The 12467-nt window shown below is 49.8% G+C and overlaps 1 pseudogene; it reads left to right on the plus strand.

Moving 5' to 3' along the window:
* Positions 1-12467, plus strand: part of LOC137547341 (OTU domain-containing protein 7B-like) — a 123298-nt pseudogene that overhangs the window by 76593 nt on the left and 34238 nt on the right.

A 12467-nucleotide genomic window follows, 5' to 3' on the forward strand; every position in this document is an offset into this window, starting at 1 on the left:
CTGAGCCCAATTTACTATAAAAACAGCGTAATTCGTCTGCCAGCTGAATTAAGTCTTTCCCCCAGGGTCCATGGCTGCCTGGAGGAGGAATAGAGATTAACACTGCTATGACGTTTTTCAGCTTTGCCCTGCGCCCAAATTTCCCATCTCCATTTTTGCATGTATGCCTCCTGGACACTTAGAATAAGGCCTCTAGAACACTTAGAATGAGAACTCCAAGAATGAGACATACAAATCCCAGGGGATGAGGCCTCCTACACACCTACAATGATGTTTACAAATTATAGGGGGTGAGAGTTTGAGCAGTGTATCGAACTCCTAGACTAATGGGAAAAAGGCAGAGAATGAGAAGAGCGTTGTTTCTGCTCACATATAGACAGGCCAGTAGGAAGATGGCCACACACTCAAAGACTTCTACAATACTCTAGGGCAGGGGTGCCCACACTTTTTCAGCTCGCGAGCTACTTTAAATTTCGCAGAGGCCAGGAGATCTACCAACGTTTTAAATGCAGAAAAGTAGTTAGGTATAGGTCCTTTCAGTATAAGTTAGCTGGGTGTATGTGCCTTAAGTATAGGTTAGCTGGGTATATGTGCCTCAGTATAGGTAAGCAGGGTGTATATGTGCCTCAGTATAGGTAATCTGGGTATATGTGCCCTTAGTATAGGTTAGCTTGGTATATGTGCCCTTAGTATAGGTTAGCTGGGTATATGTGCCTTTAGTATAGGTTAGCTGGGCATATGTGCCTCAGTATAGGTAAGCAGGGTGTATATGTGCCTCAGTATAGGTAATCTGGGTATATGTGCCTTTAGTACAGGTTAGCTTGGTATATGTGCCCTTAGTATAGGTTAACTGGGTATATGTGCCCTTAGTATAGGTTAGCTTGGTATATGTGCCCTTAGTATAGGTTAGCTGGGTATATGTGCCTTTAGTATAGGTTAGCTGGGCATATGTGCCTCAGTATAGGTAAGCAGGGTGTATATGTGCCTCAGTATAGGTAATCTGGGTATATGTGCCTTTAGTACAGGTAAGCTTGGTATATGTGCCCTTAGTATAGGTTAGCTGGGTATATGTGCCTTTAGTATAGGTTAGCTGGGTATATGTGCCTCAGTATAGGTAAGCAGGGTGTATATGTGCCTCAGTATAGGTAATCTGGGTATATGTGCCTTTAGTACAGGTTAGCTTGGTATATGTGCCCTTAGTATAGGTTAGCTGGGTATATGTGCCCTTAGTATAGGTTAGCTTGGTATATGTGCCCTTAGTATAGGTTAGCTAGGTATATGTGCCTTTAGTATAGGTTAGCTGGGCATATGTGCCTCAGTATAGGTAAGCAGGGTGTATATGTGCCTCAGTATAGGTAATCTGGGTATATGTGCCTTTAGTACAGGTTAGCTTGGTATATGTGCCCTTAGTATAGGTTAGCTGGGTATATGTGCCTTTAGTATAGGTTAGCTGGGGATATGTGCCTCAGTATAGGTAAGCAGGGTGTATATGTGCCTCAGTATAGGTAATCTGGGTATATGTGCCTTTAGTACAGGTTAGCTTGGTATATGTGCCCTTAGTATAGGCTAGCTGGGTATATGTGCCTTTAGTATAGGTTAGCTGGGCATATGTGCCTCAGTATAGGTAAGCAGGGTGTATATGTGCCTCAGTATAGGTAATCTGGGTATATGTGCCTTTAGTACAGGTTAGCTTGGTATATGTGCCCTTAGTATAGGTTAGCTGGGGATATGTGCCTCAGTATAGGTAAGCAGGGTGTATATGTGCCTCAGTATAGGTAATCTGGATATATGTGCCTTTAGTACAGGTTAGCTTGGTATATGTGCCCTTAGTATAGGTTAGCTGGGTATATGTGCCTTTAGTATAGGTTAGCTGGGCATATGTGCCTCAGTATAGGTAAGCAGGGTGTATATGTGCCTCAGTATAGGTAATCTGGGTATATGTGCCTTTAGTACAGGTTAGCTAGGTATATGTGCCCTTAGTATAGGTTAGCTGGGTATATGTGCCTTTAGTATAGGTTAGCTGGGGATATGTGCCTCAGTGTAGGTAAGCAGGGTGTATATGTGCCTCAGTATAGGTAATCTGGGTATATGTGCCTTTAGTACAGGTTAGCTTGGTATATGTGCCCTTAGTATAGGTTAGCTGGGTATATGTGCCTTTAGTATAGGTTAGCTGGGCATATGTGCCTCAGTATAGGTAAGCAGGGTGTATATGTGCCTCAGTATAGGTAATCTGGGTATATGTGCCTTTAGTACAGGTTAGCTTGGTATATGTGCCCTTAGTATAGGTTAGCTGGGTATATGTGCCTTTAGTATAGGTTAGCTGGGGATATGTGCCTCAGTATAGGTAAGCAGGGTGTATATGTGCCTCAGTATAGGTAATCTGGGTATATGTGCCTTTAGTACAGGTTAGCTTGGTATATGTGCCCTTAGTATAGGTTAGCTGGGTATATGTGCCTTTAGTATAGGTTAGCTGGGGATATGTGCCTCAGTATAGGTAAGCAGGGTGTATAGGTAATCTGGGTATATGTGCCTTTAGTACAGGTTAGCTTGGTATATGTGCCCTTAGTATAGGTTAGCTGGGTATATGTGCCTTTAGTATAGGTTAGCTGGGCATATGTGCCTCAGTATAGGTAAGCAGGGTGTATATGTGCCTCAGTATAGGTAATCTGGGTATATGTGCCTTTAGTACAGGTTAGCTTGGTATATGTGCCCTTAGTATAGGTTAGCTGGGCAGTGGTGCTCAGCAGAGCTCGAATATTCGAGTAGCTCGAATATTCGAGCTCTTTTTCAGCTATCCGAGCTCGGTATTCGAGCTCCGAATAGCTGTAGCTATTCGAATGGGCTATCCGAGTACACTCGAATAGCCCATTCACTATTCGAGCTATTCGAGCAAACGGCGCTATTCGAGCTCGGTACCGAGCTCGAATAGCGTCATAGCCCAGATTGATGTCCTTAGAGCCAATCAGAGGGCTCCCAGGCCCTCTGACGGCAGCCAATCACAGAGGGGGACCCTGGCCAGCCCCTACCCTATAAATAGCGGCCGCCATGTTCCGTTTCTCCATGCTTGCCTGAGACTTGTACAGAGAGAGAGTTGCTCCTTTGTGCTTTGGCTTAGCAAGTGCTCTATTGTGATCATTTACCTAGCGTTTTTGCTCACCTACACCTGCCATATACACCTATATTGTTGTTAGTTAGATAGACATTGTATTTTAGTTAGTAGCTTGTGTGTTACATTAGAGACAGGCAGCTGCTGCAAGCTTACAGGTTTAGGCCTCAGGGGGGCCTTGCCTCTGTGGGCAGCTGTCCTCTGTTTATTTCTCTCATCTATACCAGTATTTCTGCTGTCCTTTACTAATAGTATTGTAGTTATACTGTACTAGGAGTAGGACACTCACTGACTGTCACTGTTTATAGGCTACTAGCTAGCTCCTGCGTGTGTGCACTCACTCACTGTCTGTGTGTACACACACTCTATTTCCTTCTGATTACTGATAGATTATTGTTAGTTAGTTGTACTTACTTACTCTTACTGTACCCGTAGGGACACTCACTGTCACTGTTCATATAGGCTACTAGCTCCTGCGTGTGCGCACTGCACTCACTGTCTGAGTGTACACACACAACACACACTCTATTTCCTTCTGATTGATTATCGTAATTAGTTAGTTCTACTTACTGTTACTACTTACTCTTACTGTACTAGGAGTCTAGGACACTCAGTCACTGTGTTCATAGGCTACTAGCTCCTGCGTGCGGTCACTCACTGTCTGAGTGTACACACACCACCCACACTCCATTTCCTTCTGATCGCTGATTGATTATTAGTTAGTTCTACTTACTGTTACTACTTACTCTTACTGTACTAGGAGTCTAGGACACTCAGTTACTGTGTTCATAGGCTACTAGCTCCTGCGTGCGGTCACTCACTGTCTGAGTGTACACACACTAAATTTACTTGTGATTACTACTGATTATTGTAACTGCTAGTTGTACTTCCTGACTGTTACTACTTACTTACTGTACTAGGGGACACTCACTCAGTCACCTCACCAACCAACCCACTCCATTAAAGTACCCCACTTTTCACCCGCCCTTTTAAAAAACTTTTGTCTATACGCCCAAAACATTGAAGATGTCTGGAAGTGGCAGCCAGCGCGGTTTGGGCAAGGGGAAGGGCAGCAAGGGAATCAGGAGGAGAGGGAGCAGCATTGTGGCAAGCCGCGGCCGCGGGCGCGCCACCATGCACAGTTCCGCAGCAGCAGCAGCAGCGTCAGTGGCTAACATTCCTCCCATAGCCACTGGCCGTGGACGCCTTGGGCGCCGCCCAGCAGGAGCATCTGCAACTCACGCTGCAGAGACACAGCAGCAGCAGCATGTAGCACCTGCTCCCATTTTCCTCCAGCCGGGTCGGAAACGTCCCATTGAGGAAAAGGATGCAGACACTGTGGTGCAACTCATGACGGAGGATGAGCAGCCCGCCATCAGCTCTGCATCCGAGGCCTCCACCCTCACCACCACCACCACCCCTGTTCGCAGCAGCCGCCCAGCAGGGTCTGGGGAGGAGGCCAGTTCACCGTCACTCGCCGACCTGTCATTCAGCAGTCTTTTGACCCCAGGCATCATGAGTAAATTGTCTGCTGTTGTTGGCGATCTTGAGGAGGAGATGCTGATGGGCACTTTGGGGGATGAGGGATTGGACAGCAAGACTGTGGCGACAGTCAAGCAGCCCATCCATGCATCAGGAGAGGAGTTTGGGGGGTCCTCATCCCAGCAGGACATGTTTCAGGAGGGGGAGGATGATGATGACCCGGTGACAGACAGAGACTGGGTGCCACCACCTCCAGGGGATGTCGTCCTCAGCAGCTCTGAGGAGGAGGAGGAGGATGCGCTTGTGGGCCTTGCAAGGAGGCGCATCATTGCAAGCATTGGCAGCGTCCCACACCCTGCTGGTGTCTCAGGCTCAGCAGCAGCAGCAGCAGCATCAGCCAGTACCACCACCAGCCGCACCCAAGCCCCCCCCCCAACCACCACAGGGAGACAGGCAGCAGCGCTTCCATGCCGTAGGGGGATGTTTCTGTCACCAATCTGGCGCTTTTTCACCATGCCCACTGTGTACAGCAAGTACGCCACTTGCAACCACTGTCAGCGGAAGTTGAGCAGAGGTGCAGACCCCTTAAAGTTCAGCACCAGCTCGCTCATCAACCACCTTGCGGCTAAACATTTCCACCAGCATGAGGAGTTCCAGAGGCTGAAGGCATCTGGTGCTGGCAGTGGCACCACACCCATCACTGCACAGCCTTCAGCAGCAGCAGCAGCAACAGCAGCCACCCGCCCTCCTGCTCCTCCAGCAGCACCAGCAGGAGTGCGGAAACGCACTGCTCCTCCCCCCTCTGCAACTCCTGCCGCCGAAACTGAGGCCTGTTCTGGCAGCCAGTCCTCAGTGGCCTCCTCTGCTGTGTCTGCTGATTCCCGTGTCAGCAAAAGGCCACGCCAGAGCCTTTTGAGCGAGTCCTTCCAGGGGGTGGTTAGGGCTCTGCCTCCCAGCAGCCGTCGCGTGCGGCAGCTGAACGGCTTGCTGGCACGGGCCATGTGCTCCCAACTCCTGCCGTACACGCTCGTGCAGGAGGGGAGCGACATTCGTGCGCTGCTTGCTTGCGCAGCCCCAGACTGGCAGCTCCCCAGCAGACACTTTTTCTCCCGCAAGGCCATTCCTGCACTGCACCGCTTTGTGATGGCCAATGTGGAGCGAGGGCTGGAGCACGCGGTTGGTGAAAGGGTCCACGTCACCATGGACTCCTGGAGCAGCCGCTTCGGGACAGGCCGCTACCTGTCCTTCACTGTCCACTGGGTCAGCTTGGTGGAAGGGGGTGAGGATGGGAGAGCAGCAGCGGGCACAGCAGCAGCAGCAACACAGTGGGTGGTGCCACCCCGCAGGGTCAGGGGAACTGCAGCAGGTTCCTCCGATCCTCTGCCATCCTCCGGCACACCTGGCCAAACCCCCCGCCTCAGCAGCAGCGTGAAGGCCCGCCACTGCCAAGCGCTGCTGCACTTGGTCAGCCTTGGGAAGACCAAGCTGACGGCAACCCATGTGTTGGCCAAACTCCAGGAGCAGGAGAGGATTTGGCTGACCCCCAGAGGCCTCAGAGTCGGAGAGGTGGTGGCCGACAATGGGGCCAATCTGGTTGCCGCAATACACAGGGGAAACCTGACCCACATCCCCTGTCTTGCCCACGTGCTGAACCTGGTGGTGCAGAAGTTCCTGCGCACCTACCAGGGGATGGGCGAACTGCTGGAAACGGCAAGGAATGTTGTGCGTCACTTCCGGCGCTCGGCTGCAGCCTGTGCGAGCCTGGAAGACGTGCAAAAGGAGCTGGATCTGCCACGCCATCGGCTGATCCTTGACGTTCCGACTCGCTGGAACTCCACCCTGGCGATGTTGGAGCGTCTGGTTGAACAGAGGCGCGCTGTCAACCAGTACCTTGCCCTGGCCAATGTTTCCGCAGCTCAGAGAAGGGACAAGACCAGCAACATCCCGTCCATCGTCCCCGATGATGACTGGAGGCACATGCAGCAGGTGTGCTTAGTGCTGGCTCCCTTCCTGCAGGCCACAAACATGGTGAGCAGGGACCATGCTATGGTCTGCGAGTGGGTGCCCCTGGTTTCTCTGCTGAACAGGGCCCTCGATGCTTTGCTGGAACAGGGAGCGGCAGCCTTGGACCAGCAGGAGCGGCAACCAGCTGCGCAGTCCACCTCTGAGGGGGAGGAGGAGGAGGACTTGGTGGAGGTCCCTGACCTGGCAGCTGATGAGGGGGATCAGCACAGCGCAGCTGAGTTGGTGCGGGGGTGGAGAGAGGATGAGGCGGCAGAGGAGGAGGATGAGGACAGCACTGACGTCGATGTGCCAGCAGACGTGGCCCGCCTCTTCCCAATGGCAGCGCACATGCTGACGTGCCTGCGCAGGGACCCCAGGGTGATCCAGATGAAGCAGAGGGAGGACATCTGGATCAGCATGATGTTGGACCCACGCCTCAAGGGGAAGTTGAGCCAGTTCCTGCCGCCTGCAGGAGGAGACCCAGCGCAACAAATAAGGAGCTTGCAGCAGGCCCTTGTTGAGCGCTTGGAGGAAGCCTTCCCCCAGCCTTCCACCCCCACTGTCCAGCAGCCAGCACAGAGGCAGCAGCAGGTGCCTGCATCCAGCAGCAGCAAGCGCCCCACAGACCTGCTATCTCTCAGCCACGAGCTCTACAGGACTGTAGAGGCTCCGGCAGCAGTGACTAGAGAGGAGATGCATGCAGCAGCATCCTCCTCCGGTCACAGCCAGCGCCTGACCCGCATGGTGGCTGACTACATGGGGTCGTACAGCGGGCTTGACAGCGATGCCCCTGTTGATCCCATGGAGTATTGGGTCAAGCGCATGGAGATCTGGAGCGAGCTGGCGCAGTACGCCCTGGAAGTGCTGTCCTGCCCCCCTTCCAGCGTGCTGTCCGAGCGCTGCTTCAGTGCAGCTGGTGGCGTGGTCACCGAGAAACGCTCACGTCTGTCTCACAAGTCTGTGGACAGACTGACGTTTCTCAAGATGAACCAGGCGTGGGTGGAAGGCGAGTTCCTGGCCCCTGTTGTCGGCGAGAGGGGGACATGAACTGGCTGCCGGAACCATCGTTAATGTGCCTTACCACCCTTTACCACCTCCTGGCTCCTGCTCACTAAGCCAGCCTGGTTCACTTTGACTATTACGTCACCTGCAGCCACACATTTTACACCTACAGTGGGCTGCTGTGTACTGCCCTTCTGCTGTCTGTCTGTGTTTCCCACTGCCAGGGTACACAGATGATTAACCTTCTGCTGCCACTCTGCCACCAGCTATTACGTCAAACAATAGCTATATTGGTTGCAAAACCAAAACCAAACAAACCATTAAAAAAAAAAAAAAGTTTAATTTTTCTGAGGTGCCCGGGTTGAAAACTGTGTTGTCCCAGTTGTGTATTGGACACAATGTGGGCTGCACGACCGCTGTCTGGGACCTCCTGTTGTGTTTATTTACAGCCCTGGTATCACCGCTAGGTACCAGGGCTATTATGTCACGCTGCCTACCTGCTGCCACACTCACACTGCTCCTCCATACCTCCTCCTGCTGCTGCTGCTGCTGTCTGTCTGTGTTTCCCACTGCCAGGGTACACAGATGATTTACCTTCTGCTGCCACTCTGCCACCAGCTATTACGTCAAACAATAGCTATATTGGTTGCAAAACCAAAACCAAACAAACCATTAAAAAAAAAAAAAAAGGTTTAATTTTTCTGAGGTGCCCGGGTTGAAAACTGTGTTGTCCCAGTTGTGTATTGGACACAATGTGGGCTGCACGACCGCTGTCTGGGACCTCCTGTTGTGTTTATTTACAGCCCTGGTATCACCGCTAGGTACCAGGGCTATTATGTCACGCTGCCTACCTGCTGCCACACTCACACTGCTCCTCCATACCTCCTCCTGCTGCTGCTGCTGTCTGTCTGTGTTTCCCACTGCCAGGGTACACAGATGATTTACCTTCTGCTGCCACTCTGCCACCAGCTATTACCTCAAACAATAGCTATATTGGTTGCAAAACCAAAACCAAACAAACCATTAAAAAAAAAAAAAGGTTTAATTTTTCTGAGGTGCCCGGGTTGAAAACTGTGTTGTCCCAGTTGTGTATTGGACACAATGTGGGCTGCACGACCGCTGTCTGGGACCTCCTGTTGTGTTTATTTACAGCCCTGGTATCACCGCTAGGTACCAGGGCTATTATGTCACGCTGCCTACCTGCTGCCACACTCACACTGCTCCTCCATACCTCCTCCTGCTGCTGCTGCTGCTGTCTGTCTGTGTTTCCCACTGCCAGGGTACACAGATGATTTACCTTCTGCTGCCACTCTGCCACCAGCTATTACGTCAAACAATAGCTGCTCGCCTACTCCTCCATTCCTCCTCCTGCTGCTGCTGTCTGTCTGTGTTTCCCACTGCCAGGGTACACAGATGATTTACCTTCTGCTGCCACTCTGCCACCAGCTATTACGTCAAACAATAGCTATATTGGTTGCAAAACCAAAACCAAACAAACCATTAAAAAAAAAAAAAGGTTTAATTTTTCTGAGGTGCCCGGGTTGAAAACTGTGTTGTCCCAGTTGTGTATTGGACACAATGTGGGCTGCACGACCGCTGTCTGGGACCTCCTGTTGTGTTTATTTACAGCCCTGGTATCACCGCTAGGCACCAGGGCTATTATGTCACGGCGAGCTGCCTGCCTCATTGACTGCCTGCTGCCACACACTCATCCTCCTCCTCCTGCTGATGAATTTACCTCCTGCTGTCTTTGTGTTTCCACTGCCAGGGAGCACATACAATGGCGCTTCCAACATGCGTGCGCCCACCAGCTATTTGTTACGCTCAAAAATAGCTGCATTTCTTTAAAAAAAAATTGAAAAGAGAAATACGTGAAGAAGAAGAAGACGATATTGAAAAGGAAGGAGAAGAAGAAGAAGAAGAAGAAGAAGAAGAAGAAGAAGAAGAAGAAGAAGAAGAAGAAGAAGAAGAAGAAGAAGAAGAAGAAGAAGAAGAAGAAGAAGAAGAAGAAGAAGAAGAAGTATATACAGTAACACTACTGAACAAAATTAAGGACACAACTTCTCTTTCCACATTTTTTTTTAAAGGAACATCCCCACATAATCACTTGCTGTTGTTACTTGGAAAAAAAGAGGTTTCTTGCATCATTCACCCTCAAAACAAGTGTTGGAAGCTATTTAAGGCCAATTCGAATAGTCAGCTCGAATAGTTAGCTCGAATACCGACTCGAATAGTGAGCTCGAAGTCCGAGGTCGAATCGAATAGTAAAAATTATTCGACTCGAATATTCGAATGACCTCGAATAATTTACTATTCGAATTCGACCAAACTCGAATTTTAAAAAGGGGTATTTGAGCACCACTATAGCTGGGTATATGTGCCTTTAGTATAGGTTAGCTGGGGATATGTGCCTCAGTATAGGTAAGCAGGGTGTATATGTGCCTCAGTATAGGTAATCTGGGTATATGTGCCTTTAGTACAGGTTAGCTTGGTATATGTGCCCTTAGTATAGGTTAGCTGGGTATATGTGCCCTTAGTATAGGTTAGCTGGGTATGTGTGCCCTTAGTGTAGGTTAGCTGGGTATATGTGCCCTTAGTATAGAGGTTAGCTGGGTATGTGTGCCCTTAGTATAGGTTAGCTGTGTATATGTGCTCTTAGTATAGGTTAGCTGGGTATATGTGCCTTGAGTATAGGGCAGGAATGCTTACCTCCCTCCAGCAGTGGCGTCTTGGTCTTCACCCCCTCAGCCGCGGCTGCCTGGAGGGCAGATATATTCGGCGGCTGAGGGAGGCTCCGGCGGGCAGCGTGAGTGGAGGCGGAAGTTTTGCTTCCAGAGCCACGCCCCCAGCCATGACACTGCGTCATGGCAGAGCCGCCCCTGGCCTCTCAGCCACGCCTCTCTCCTCCCCTGATTGGCCACGCTATGCTATCAGTCAGCCACAAAATTCAGTGGGACACGGCCATAAGGCCGCGATCTACCAATCAGGCGGTCGCGATCTACCGGTAGATCACGATCGACCTATTGGGTAGCCCTGCTCTAGGGGAGCAGTAACAATCAAAATTTTCAAGCACATTGATCTCCACTCCTAAAATAAGTTGGCAGGGGGTTGTCTATTTGATTTAATCACCCAGGTACCATAATCTCTGGATACATTTGGTCAATTATGCACTGATTTATATGTGTGCCCAATTTTATTTCCCTGCTTTGTTTTTCTTTATCCTTTTTCCTATGGCTGTTTTTCCTTACTGATGTACTGGGGATTGGAGGTTTCTTGCTGCCACTGGTTGGATTGTACATTTGCAGTAAAATGGCCTTTCTGTAATTGCAGCATTTGCCCCTATACCATTTGGAGGCATCTATCTTCCTCTGGAGGTCCCACCTAACAAGTGCCACAGCTCCCCGCTTGCGCTGGCCTATGACCAAGCCTACTTCTCTGCCCTTGTCTCTATGGAACAGAGTGAGCAAAGCAAGGAGCAAGGTAAAGTATTAAAAAAAATACACTACTGATTACCTGGTGGAAGTAAAAAAATTAAAAGTGACACAAAACTGTATTATTTCCTCTTCTTTTATTAGCTTGCTTTTGACTTATATCTTATGCAAATTGATGTCCCTTGGTCTATATTCAAGTGGGATACATTTACATCAGCTTGGCATTTCATTGACCATGGCATTTCCTGAACATATACATTTTACTTCAGTTGCTGCCCTTTGAGAGACGCACCTTATCTGGGGCTCCTTCCTTGATCTGCTGTGCGACCCGGTCTTTTACTTGGCTAAGTTGCGCATGCTCTGACTTGATTGCACGCCTCCTTGTGCATGCGCAGTTCACTAAGACTTGGAACTGTGCATGTGCAGAACCCTCCCGGCCACAGTGTGCAATCAAGGAGGCACACTGCAGGTTCAGAACATGCATATCAGCACTATGCTTAGCTAAGTCAAAAACTACCGGGCCGCACAGTGGATCAAGGAAGGGGACCGGGAGGACAGTAAGGGACCTACAAGACTGCAGGGGCTTGAAAAAGTCCTAGGTAAGTAAAAGGGGACGCATTCATTATGGCTCTGGCATCCTTTATGGTCCATATATATAATTCTTAGATGAGGTAACATATATGCTTGAAAATCCACACTTCATGTACACATTTCTCTTGCTTGAACTCAATGGTTTCCAATTACATTTGACTAAACATACTCACTTATAGACTATGTGTAAGAAAGAAATCTTCTAATGCTGTTTTGTGTTTTCTCTGTACTGCCCCTTTCATCCCTCTTATGGACTCTGAGCACAAGTTACTCCTGGTGCACTTTGCAGTTGATCCTGGCAAGGACTGGGAATGGGGCAAGAATGGCTCCGATAATGTCCGACTAGCAAGGTACAATTACAGATACCTGTGTAATGTCATGTTACCTGCTTGGCTTTTCTGCACGTCCTACTCTGCCACTTTTGCCAACCCTCTTTCTGTAGAGCCAAGGGATCTCTGCAGGTTCCACCACTGCTGGCTGGAGAACCTAGATGTAACAAGTAAGCTACGTGTTTAAAGTTAAATCTGACCTATGCTTAAAGCCCCATACACATGTACAAGTAGAGCTGCCAGCCTTGGCTGACTGTGTGGGGCTGACACTTTACAGATGCATCATTAGCCTGCAGGCTAGCAATGTGTTATGTTGCTATGCGAGGAGGGGGGGTTGTGGGGGGACAACTGAGCAGTGCGTGAGTGACATCACATGGCAACAGAGTGAGTGGAGAGAACAGCGAACGGCAAACTTAAACCGCCTTTGCAAGCCGCTGTACACGTGCTCGATTCTGGGCGGAGGTGATCCTTAGCAACCGCAGAGTTTCATCTAGCGTGTGTACAGGGCTGAAGGGTGTCTGG

The sequence above is a fragment of the Hyperolius riggenbachi genome, chromosome 1, assembly GCF_040937935.1.
Source record: "Hyperolius riggenbachi isolate aHypRig1 chromosome 1, aHypRig1.pri, whole genome shotgun sequence".
In the NCBI taxonomy this organism is placed as follows: Eukaryota; Metazoa; Chordata; class Amphibia; order Anura; family Hyperoliidae; genus Hyperolius; species Hyperolius riggenbachi.